Source organism: Cyprinus carpio, chromosome B23, assembly GCF_018340385.1.
Source record: "Cyprinus carpio isolate SPL01 chromosome B23, ASM1834038v1, whole genome shotgun sequence".
Lineage (NCBI taxonomy): Eukaryota > Metazoa > Chordata > Actinopteri > Cypriniformes > Cyprinidae > Cyprinus > Cyprinus carpio.
In genome coordinates, this window is record NC_056619.1 from 5,441,322 (window position 1) to 5,448,383 (window position 7,062).

General features: G+C 37.7%; 1 long non-coding RNA gene across 1 annotated transcript; it reads right to left on the reverse strand.

Annotated features, from left to right (window-relative positions):
- Positions 1–472: 472 nt before the first annotated feature.
- Positions 473–1,294, reverse strand: LOC109107590. The gene is made up of 3 exons (XR_006158154.1): positions 1,009–1,294; positions 888–917; positions 473–724 (listed from the first exon to the last, which is right to left on the reverse strand). It is a non-coding gene; the product is annotated as an uncharacterized LOC109107590 (long non-coding RNA).
- Between the last annotated feature and the right edge of the window lie 5,768 nt (positions 1,295–7,062).

Here is a 7,062-nt window from a genome sequence, read left to right on the forward strand (position 1 = left end):
ACAAGTAGTTTTTCTTTAAAATATATTGTTTTATGCTTTAATGAAATTTAAGTTTCTTTAAAAGTTTTTTTTTTTAAATGCCGCCACGTTTTTCTTGCCCTTTTCATGAAACACATGAAAACAACACATGAAACAAATCATAATTGTGCCACTACAATACAATTATTTTACTATTAACTAAATCAATATAATTTATGCCACTTTTGTTTCTAAAGTTCCCAGTGAGGAAATGTATTACTCTGAATACAAAGTCAAATAGCTTGATTGCTGGTTTCAAACTGAACTGTTAATACCAGCAGTGCTGTTGCCACTGCTTTCTAAAGAGTGATAAAGTGAAGCATGTAGCCTATTTCAGTTCACACTGACTGCCATACTATCCCCCCCCTCCCCCAATTGGAACCAAAATTGTTTTCTAAACAATATTCTTCAAAATATCTTCTTTAACAAAAGAAAGAAACTCATACAGTAAATTTTTGATCTGTGGGTGAACTATTCCTGTAAGTATAAGGCAGAATCCTGGTTAGCAGATGTGATGTGACACTGACAAGAGAAGTGTATTATAATGGACTTTACTGTGCATTAGTCTGTAAAAGGACTGGCAGTCCTGGGCTCAGAGAGGAAGGACTCTCTCTATTGTGTGTAATTAACACACGTGTTTGTACTAGCCGTACCTCACTGTTTGAAGGACATCCATCCCATCATTATCTTTTTCCTTGATAGATCACTGAGAGTAAAGAGAGGCTTCAGTTAAGGAGTGCCAAATATTTCATGTCCTCAGTTTTGAGGAACAGAGCATTATGATACTTCATATGGACGTTTGCCTTATTTTTGTATGACTTGAGCATTTTATTCAAATCAGTTTGAAATGTAGATGTCCTCAGTCTTACCCAATCCAACACTGCTGCCCACACATGTGACTGAAAGACAGAACATAACACAAAAAAAAGTCAGTTATTTACTGTTCAATCACAACAGATATTCTGAGCTATAGTGGCTGAACTTCATTACCTGAATACAGCCTGCTGTTAAAGAACTGGACCTAGTTTCCGTCTGGATTCAGTGGGGCGACGACCACTGAGTAGACCTGACCGCACACGATCTCTGACACTGTGCATGTGTAGCACTAAATACACAGCAGAAGTCCGGTGTATGTTTCCCCATACAGTCTTCAATAAGGTTATGTGAGTAACCGGAACGATTCCCCAGCTGTGTGGCCTAGAAGATGTCAGCTGAAAAGGACAGAGCAAGTTATTACATTTGAATAAAATATTCTAGATTCTTTTTTCTCTACGATATTTACGATTATATTTGAAAGCAGAATTCTCCAGAAACTTGTATTATGAAAAGGTTAAATGTTGATTTCATGTTGACTCCAGAAGTAATGCTGCCTTCACATGCTATTGCCTTAAGTCAGAAGTTGGACATGAATGGCCTCTAAAGTCATATTTACCTCAGAGATATTTTTAATATCCAAGTTTTTGAGTTAGACGGGCATTAAGCTTTAAATATAGCAGAGGAGAGAAACATTTATGTTGTGTTAAGTTTTCTTTGTTGTTTCCACAAAATGTATATTGCTTTCTCTTACCATTATAGTCATGTATTAAAAGAGAGACAGAGAATAGAATTTATTTGACTGAAATTCTGACAATCAAGTAGTATGACAACAAAGCACCTGAATACAAAAACAAACAAAAAAAACTAATTACGGAAGGGCAGTAGGACATTTCAAATAGCACATGAAGGTAGCTTTAAAAATCACTCAAAATAAATTTATGGAAGCAGTGCAATTTTTATATTACTGCTATCTAATGAAAAAAAACATATCTCCGCTTTTGAGAATTTTGACGTTTTTACCATACAGTATACTTAAGAGTTTACCTTAATAGATGTGTAACAACGGAATTCTGTTGACAATGTGGTGCTAAAGATGACTAATCACATTATTTTCTATAACGTTTGGTATGATTTTATGCTCTTGAGTCATGCATTTTTGGACATACTTTTCACTGGACACTGACTCTGTGTATTTGTGTTAGTTCTGCCACTAATGGCATCACGGTCAGTTCTGAGGACGTACTGGCAGAGAATCCGTGGTACTGTAGGTGCACCCCGCCTTGTGTCTGGTGCGACTGATGGCTTTCAGAGACACCGTGTAGTTAGTGCCGCAGGTGATGCATCCCATCACGCATTCTGTTTCCATAGCGTGACACTGCGCATGAGTGCGTGGTGAAGACAGAGAGGCAATGTACGTTGGTCATTGTTTCAGGTGATGCGTCATGTGTGGGTTTTTGTTTCAGTGAGGCAATGTACGTTGGTCATGGCCTGGGTCACATGGCTCACCGTGAGATTGTCTGGACAACAAGGTGTTGGATGTGTAGGTTGTGTTTCAAAACACAAGACAGCATTCTTATAGAACAGAATAAATGACCAGGAAGAACACAAGAGACTTGCCTCACATTTGATTTCAGTTGTTTTCTGTTAGCATGTTGCTAAGCTAATGCCACCATGAGCTTAAGCATACAGCACATACTCCACAAATATTGGTTAAAATAACGCATTTTAAATTTGATTCAAGTATTATATTAATACTTTTTTAAAAGACCCACAGGGACCATTAAAGTTTCCATTAAAACCAATACAATTCATTTATATAGATCAGTTATTATAACCAGTAAAACTATTACAAATTCGGTGATGGTTTCTATTGTTTTTTGTTCAGAAGGTAACATTTCTTTTTTTCTTGTTTCAATCATCTAGAATGTAACTGTAAGTTTTGGAATTGTTCTTTTTGACCCAATTGGATTCATGACTGTTTGAAAACCTAACCTGTTTCCAGTGGAGCGGTGTAACTGGGCATGCTCTCTCCAGCTGAAGTTGATGCGATGGTACTGACTTCATAGATGGAGCCACAGGGCAGGTTGGACACCAGACAGGAGGTGCCGTTTGAGTGACAGACGTGTATGTCACCCACTGGTGGTGTGGTTGAGGAGAGGTAGGGGGACAGATATGCATTGCTAAAAACTTAATTTGGACAACTGGACTTTGTCCAGCATGGTTGTGTGCAAACACACTCATGATGTACGAGTATCTGCAGTGGCAGTGAAACTGACAGCATCACTTTTAATAAAGGTGGTGTAGTACTCTGCATGAGGGACAGCTCTCCACTTTACAGAACAGTTACCGGGCACCAGTTCCTCCACCCAGATGGGGTTTGGGGGACAAGGGCCTGACAAACAACAAATTAGGCAGTGAGGGAGACTCCAAAAGGCAAGATTCAGAGTGATAATAGCTTAAAGCATGAAATTAGGCAGTTTGGGAGGTGAGGGAGACTCCAAAAGGCAAGATTCAGAGTGATAATAGCTTAAAGGGATAGCATCCACAGCTTCGGAACACAATTTCAGATATTTTGGATGAACACCGGGAGGCCTGTGACCTGTCCCATGGACTGCCAAGTAAATAATAGTGTCAAGGTCAGCACTGTCAGTGAAAGTCGTCGTCAGAATACTCCATCTGCCATCAGACGTGCAATCTGGGTTATATGAATCGACAGGAACACTTTTTGTAAGCAAAAAAAAGAAAAATATTTTTTTTTCAATAAACTTTGTCAACAGCTCTCCTCTAGGGGGTGTCTAGAATAGTAGCTAGCTCCATATCACCACTATGCTGCGAATAACTCTTCTGTATCATTCGCGCCACAAGGATGCCCTGTTTTTTACGTGTATTTAGCTTTGATTTGAAGTAAACACTGATGGCAGATGGAGTATCCTGATGACGGACCACAAATACCTTTCCTGGACCTTGACATGGGTTTTTATTTGCAGTCTATGGGACAGTCACACATCCAGGTTTTCATCCAAAATATCTTAATTGTGTTCCGAAGATGAACACAGATTTTTCTTTTATGCCAAAAATCATTGATATTAAGTAAAATGATCAAATTTATAAATTTGGGGTGTAAATTTCCTTATAAATTTCATTCTGTTGTCGTTCTTCAGACCTATGTAAGATGCATATGTAAATAGCACTTGTTTATGGATGGCTAACCTTTATCCAGCATGGCTGTGCAATTAATAGGAATTTTGTTTCATTTTCTTTGCATATCTGCATATGTCAGTGAAATGACAGCACACTTTCCGGTCAACAGTTGCACATCTTAAAAAAATAAACCATGCATAAACCTAATAAAGGAAAGTGTAAACAGTTGCATGAGGATGGGGTTTTAAAGTTTTTTTGTAGTAAGTGTGTGTTATGTGTGTGTTATAATCTTGTGACACTGATTTGGGATACAATCAGTTAAATCTGTATATGTCCAAAAGAAAATATTCAGAAGTAAACCCCCCTGTGATAATCCTCTACAAAATTTTTTAAGTAACTGTAATCTAATTACCCCCCATTTTTCTCAGTAACTGTAACAGAGCTTAGCCTTGTCTGCTGGCATTAAAAATTATTAAACCTAATTAATGAAAACCTGAGGTCTGTGACTGTTCCAGGTCTTCAGATTTGCCTAGTAAACTTCCAGGTAAGGTCCATAAAAGGGTTGGGCTAAACTCTGCAGAATACTCACCATCCACAGAGCAGAGGTTTTGATTCCTTTGCTATACATGGTAAATGCACGCCCAGAAATGCTCTTAAATACTTTCTATCCTGCAGAGTGGCTCAAGCCCTGATTAAACTAACTAATCAAGGTCTTTAGGATGATTAGAAACTTCCAGGCAGTTATGTTGGAGTTCAAATCTACAAGAAAGTGGTCCTTCAGAAGAAGAATTGGACACCCTTGACATAGTACATCAAACTGAGGAAAAAAGTATCACATCAGAAAATATCTGTACTTTGTATGAGGGGACACATGTTTCATAAGTTGATAGCAATCACTGTGACAGACCTTTTTCTCAGTAACAGTCAGAGGAATGCAGGTTGCAGGAGTTAGTTTGTAATTAAAGACGAGCAGTTCTGTTCCGGTCAAGCTCAAGGCCCATACTGCTCTGGACCCTGGGCTGGGTCCCACGACACCACAATACCAGCATCAGGGGTGCTTGCAACCACCAGTTCCCATGGCCTGATGTGAGTGTGGGAGGACCTCCGGAGACACACACAAACACACACACACACACGGACATACACACACACTACTTTGGGCTTTAGTTGTGTCAACTATCACACAAGTTTTAGCAGTGAAGATTTCAAAACCTCATGTAAACAGTCACTGTCCTGCACAGTTTAGCTTCAAGCATAAATAAGCATCAGTCTGAACCAGGTAATCAAGGCCTTGTCCATATCATAAACTTTGACATTCAGGGGCTTTGATTTTTGGACTTTCATTCAGGGGCTTTGATAGTAAATCTTTTTTTTTTTTTTTTAAGTCTTGTAATTTTTTATTTAATTTGGTTGCTTTGATAAGGTAGATTAGTCATCTAATTTTGTTTTTTTAAGACTGGTCAAAATGATAACTGCTAGTTGGTCAAACTACTTCTTAATTTACTGAAACTTAACATAGAGGCTAAGTTTATGTAACTTGCCCACTGGTGTGACGTTCAGAAGCCACGAACTCTGTGACAGGTTTGCAGTCCAAGGAGCAGAACGTCCAACTTGCTTTACTTGGTGTGCTATGCTGCTGTGTGGCTGCTCTTTTACTGACCCCTTTAGGATCTTTTCCTTAAGTGTTCCAGGCAGTTATGTTACAGGTATGACAAGAAACTGTGTGTATCAAGTGTAACAGTAAACTCTCTCTTTCCATCTCTATTGTCTTAAGTACTGTTATGGCAAACTGTGAAGTCATCTCCGGGAATGTTCTCAGGAGTTTCCAGTGCATTTCCTTTAATGCAGTATTTGGTCACTGCCTTTAGTTCTGGAAAGTGAACCTGAGTTTCTTTGATGTTGAGGCTAACTTTGCTGTACGAGCCGTCCTTGATGATGCTGAGACATTCAGAGGACAGCGTGATTCACTGGCTTTTTCTTCACCAGGATACTGCTGTTTGCTGGGAGAGCTTTTTTAAGAGAAGTAAATAAATGACAGAATTTTTATTTAATTACTTTTTTTATTTCTAAGCTGAAATCCAAATTTCCCTTTTCAGTAGATTAGTCTAAGCTTGATTGTTAATATGTGCTTGATTTATGAATAAAGGGAAATGTGAAGTGAATACTGTAAATAAAATCACACAACTTACCTGTGAGACAACTCCAAGCAAAAGCACCAGCCCCTTGATTCCTCCATGGCCTGTCATCTGTTTTCTCTGTTTGAATCCTGATTTCTCTTTTTAAATCTAAACTCTGCACTCTCTTCAGTTTCTTGGTTTTGGCTGAGTATACATGGAGCTTTTTTTAAGGCATCTCAGATACTTTAACCAGAAGAGCTGGGGATGAGAAGGAGCTGGCCAATAAGAAGTGAAGATGAGACATGCATGTAAACAGGTGTAACAGAAGTGTAACTGGAGGAAGTCTAATGCTGTCCTATGCAGTCTAATGTAAATAATGCAGTTTATACACATTTGTGCTGTCCTATGAGGTGTGATGTAAATAATGCAGTTTATACACATTTGTGTATATTATATTATATTTATTATTATTATATTATATTATATTATATTATATTATATTGACTGTTTTTGTGGTTCGTTGCATGTGATGGTTGTTGTGAGGAGTGCGTGGTGAAATTATTCTTATTTATTTTCAGAAACTGTGCTTAAAGGGATTTTGACAGTTGTCCATATCAGGGCTTCTAAACATAAACACCAGTATTTTACTACACAATGGCATTAAGCATTACATTTTCTGAATAATTTCATTTTAAATTCAGTTTAAAATAACAAATTCGTATGCAATTGAAGAATGGCCTGTTTAATGAACTTTATCTTGGTTCCTGGCCAGTAGCCTAATGGTGGAAATGTAGTTTTTGTAATCCAGACTTTAAACAATAAACTCGCTCCGAGAAATATTAAAAAGTGTTTTTTTGTGTGTTTTATTTTAATTTTTTTTTTACAAATAATTTTAAGAATCCGTTAAAATAGACAATTTAAGTACGATCTATGCTTGATTGCATGTTATTATAAATCTGCGCATATCTCC